The sequence below is a fragment of the Camelus ferus genome, chromosome 13 (genome assembly GCF_009834535.1).
Source record: "Camelus ferus isolate YT-003-E chromosome 13, BCGSAC_Cfer_1.0, whole genome shotgun sequence".
NCBI lineage: Eukaryota > Metazoa > Chordata > Mammalia > Artiodactyla > Camelidae > Camelus > Camelus ferus.
Genome location: NC_045708.1, coordinates 30,680,981 through 30,685,301, shown reverse-complemented (window position 1 = coordinate 30,685,301; position 4,321 = coordinate 30,680,981). Strand labels below are relative to the sequence as shown.

Here is a 4,321-nt window from a genome sequence, read left to right as displayed (position 1 = left end):
CATGGTTTTGAAATGCTTGTAGGTTGAGATTTGGTTGGGAATGGGAGAGAAGCAACTACTAGAGTGGCTTCAGACTTTTTGGCTCCAAGATCCAGTCACTTCCAGGCACCTTTGATCATCGCCTTCTATTGCTTAAAAATCTGCTTGATCTCCATTACCTGGAGAAAATCTAAAAATCTTGGCATTCGAGGCATTCCCATTTTCCTTTATATATGGTAGCTGGTATTCAAAACATGATAGTCATGTGCTGACCTTGATGCTCAGGCCTTGATACGCATTATCTTGAGTATGAGGTAGGTACTATCTCTGCGTTTAACAGGCTCCAGAAGTTATGTGCCTGGCGTCTCACAACAAATATGCTGAAACTCCTGCTTTCAACAATTTTACTACACAATCCTTACTCCACACTTCACTCCTCCCCCCTACTCCAAAGCAAAATGAACCAGTGAGCTGTCAAGCTGCCTCCTCCCATCTATTTCATTAGGAATGCCCCCTCTAATCCAGTTGATACGTTACTGCACACTCAAAAGATTTCTAACGCTCTTCTCCCATCCCTAAATTCCAGGAGCACTTCATTGGTTCCTTTCCTGTGACACTATACTCCCTTCCACCTTTATCACAAGTTCCTGTTTCTCCCACCAGTCTCAGTTTTATGGGAAAAAGCCAATTTGGTTCGTCTGGGTCTTCAGTACTAAGTACAGTGCTTGGCACAGAGCAGGCACTCGGAAAATAGTTGATGAAATAAAAGCACCAAGGATATCTGTCCCTAGAGGCTCAGCTGACAACACCTGGGGAGAATTTGCCTCCCGTGGAAGCCTTTGTTACCGCACACAGGCAAAACTGTAAAATTTGCTTGGCATGAAGAGAGGTTGTAAGGAGAGTGAGAAGGGAAAACGAGTACTTGGTAATTTAAGTGTCTACGAGTATTATCATTAGGTATAAAGAACTTGAGTAGTCACCTCCATCTCACAGATAAGGAGTGAGGTTCAGGGAAGGTTGTTACTTGCCTGAGCCCAGGGGCAGGGTGGTGAATGGGTGAAGGGCTGGGGCCAGGTGCCACGGAGGAGGCCTTATCACGTGAACCCAGAAAGCTGCTGTCGAAAGCAGTTGGCTCTTTAAGTTTTACAGGGCACCACCCCCGGAGGGGCAGTGCAAAGAGTAGTTAGCGGCCCAGGCTGCCAGGTGTGCACTCCAGGCTCTTAAAGTCCAGTGTGGCGCTCTGGCGGCTGTTCCCAACCACCTGGAAGGAAACGGAAAGGGTGGGATTGGGCGGAAGGGGCAGGGTAGAGGCCGGAGCTTAAGGATGCAAAGCAGATGGCGCCCGAGACCCCGAAGAGGGGCAGAGCCCGGCAGCCCCCCGGCCCAGGGCTCTAGACCCTGGTCAGAAAAGGCCTAAGAACTGACCCCGGAGTTCCCGTCCCGTGCAGGGTTTGCACCAACGTGCGGGGCGTCAACCTTTCCCGAACTGCGAGGTGCGCGCAGGCGCCGGGAGTCCCCGCCCGCCCCAGCCTCAGCCCACAATGCCCACAATGCTCCGGGAGGCACCTCTTCCGGTCCCCTGATGTCTTTTCTCTGGGGAGCGCAGCCAACCGCAGAAGATTTGGGGCCGAGTCGACTGTCCATCCTCCCCAGACTCTTAACAGCAGTGCTCTAGGGCCCCCGCTGTCGCGCGCACACTAGGTTAGCTTTTTGTCACCTCGCGGGAGGGGCGGGGCTGTGTGATTATCTCCACCAGTCGGAACTGCAGTATTGGCTGGTGAGGGGCGGGCCTCAGGCCCCCACCAATCACAGCCTGGCAGCTCTGGGCGGCGGTCCAGGAGCCTCTCAGGGACACTGTGGACATCTGTCTTCTTGGGGGTGCGTTTGCTCCAGGAGCCAGCAGGCGACAGTTTAGCGCCGGCCTCCTGGGGAATGTAGCTCACGCATAAAGTGACGTCTACGGTGCTGACGAAAAGGGGTAAATACAGAACGGGGCTACTCTCAGACACCCTTATTTACCAGTGCTTAGCTCACTGTGAGTTTTGTGAGATCCTTTATCTGGTATCTTGGGCTCAAAAGTCTCCTCTCCCTGGAAACCTGTATCAGGTTCCCCCACTGGACCCCACAGCTTCCTTTATTTCCTCCACCCAAGCCCTCTCCACACTGTACAGGAGTTGACTCTCCTTCCACCAGACTGGGGGGGGGGGGGGGGGGGGACGGACGGACGGACAACTAAGTCATTCCTTTGTCCCCAGTTCCCACCACAGGCTGATCAGGATTGTTGAATGAATGAATTAGAATTAGACTCAAAGAAGGTCCATGACTGAGTTCTTCCAGTGAGTGTTTAAGGGAGAGTTTAAGGGAGAGTTCTTCCAGTGAGTTTCTTAGGGAGAAAATCTAACAATTCAGAATGTGTTCTTAATAACAGAGTAAGAATATTCATTCTCTTCTGTTAATGCCCCCTTTCTCATTCTATAATTTTTATTTCTTATGTCTCCTACAAATCTGAACCCTTCTGTCCATTGCAATTGCTGGCACTTATTCAGACCACTCATCTCTCCCCAGATCACTGCAGCGCCTCCTCACTGTTCTCTGCTTCTTGGCTCTTTCCCCTCATTCTTCACACCGCAATCTTGGTGATCTTTCTAAAATGCAAATCTAGTCATGTCTCTTCTACTTAAAACCTTCCCTGGGTCCCTATTTCCCTCAGGAAAAATGTCTCAGCTTTCTTAGCCTGTAAATGTAAGGCCATTCATGATCAGTTTCTAGCTCTCAGATGCAGCCTGGTTTCTGATTACTGACCCCCAACCTCACCACCTCAACCATCCTCCAAGCATTGATCTTTCTGTCCTTTGACCTCCACATAACCCTTCCCCTATGGGTCTTTGGGGTTCCCTCCACACAGACTGCCCTCCCACCTACTCTTGTGTTCCACCAGGTGATCACATCCCATCACAACCCAAGGAGTTGCCTGAGGAAGCGCGTACTTGCTGGCTGGCTCACCAGTTTCTTGGGACACTTCTGCCAACTAGTGGCTGTTGTGTGAACACGTAGGACCCGGCTGTTAACCTCAACCTCTCATGCATTCAGAGAGCATTGATTGCTTTGGAGAAAACCTTTCACTGGGACTATTACAACAAATCCATTTGGTGACCCTGTCTCCAGCACCTCGGAATGACCCTCCTAAAGCAGTGTCTGACCACATTTCTCTACAGCTTAATGCTCCCCACTGTCTCATGGTAAAGCCCAAATTCCTTCACCAAGCAGTCAAGAACTTTCACATTCTGTTCCTTGGAGACCTTATCTCCCAAAAACCTCCTTCAACACCCTAAGATCCAGCTAAGCTGATGTACTCAGTGTCCCCTGGACAGCTCCTCACCTAACTGTCTAATCTTAAGACTTTGTGTTCAAGCTTCTACCTTCTCTGGGGCTGCAACTGGTCTTTCCAAAGGCTGTTTGATATCAGAAAGACCAAATTAACTTCACTTTCTCTATAAGTCATATATATTGATTCCTTCCACTGCCACTTACTGAGTAAATACTCTTTACCAAACCTTCTCCTAAGCTGTGTGGTATCTTGGAAAGAGCATTGTTTCTAGAGTCAGAGCTGATTTCAGATTCTGGCTCCGTGACTTAGCTGAATAACCATGGGTAAGTCAGTTTACCTTTCTCATCTTCAGTTTCCTCATCTGTTGTGATATTAAGATGATATAAGATGTGTGTGCAATGCAGGTGTCATTTAGAGTTACTCTATATTCCCCCTTCCAGCCCCTTTCATAAAGTCTGGTACTCACCCCCAAGGTTTCTGTGAATTCCCAGGGATCTCTTCCATTCTCAAACTCATCTCTAGCTCTGATGGTCGGCATCTCCTAAACCACCTGGTACAGGTTCCCAGTGCAAGCTCTTTCCTGTTATAGAACTCATATCTTTTCATCATTTTTACTTCATTCACCTACTGGGCGCCAGGCATTGTTCCAGAGCTAGGGATACAACAGTTAACAAAACAAAGATTTGCCTTCATGGAGCTTACATTCTGGTGGGGGAAGCAGCAATCAACAACCAACAAATGTATAATAAAGCATCAGATGGTGATTTGTGTTACAGGGGAAAAAGACAAACCAAAGGACAGAAGATGACGGGTGTGAGGGTGGGGCAGGTGGGTCAATTTTAGATGAGATACTTTAAAGGTCTTCCTCAGGGAGTGATATTTGAACAAACTTGACTAAAATGAGGGACAAAATCATACACATAATCTGGGGGAAAGGCTTTTCTAAACCAAGAGAATAGCGAGTCCAAAGGTACAAAGGAAGGACCACATCTGGTGTGTTGGAGGACCAGCAAG

General features: G+C 48.7%; 1 protein-coding gene across 1 annotated transcript in view; it reads right to left on the bottom strand.

Annotated features, from left to right (window-relative positions):
* LOC102517729 (olfactory receptor 2A12) overlaps positions 1–4,321 on the bottom strand; it is a 187,512-nt gene that overhangs the window by 173,859 nt on the left and 9,332 nt on the right. The window lies entirely within an intron of this gene.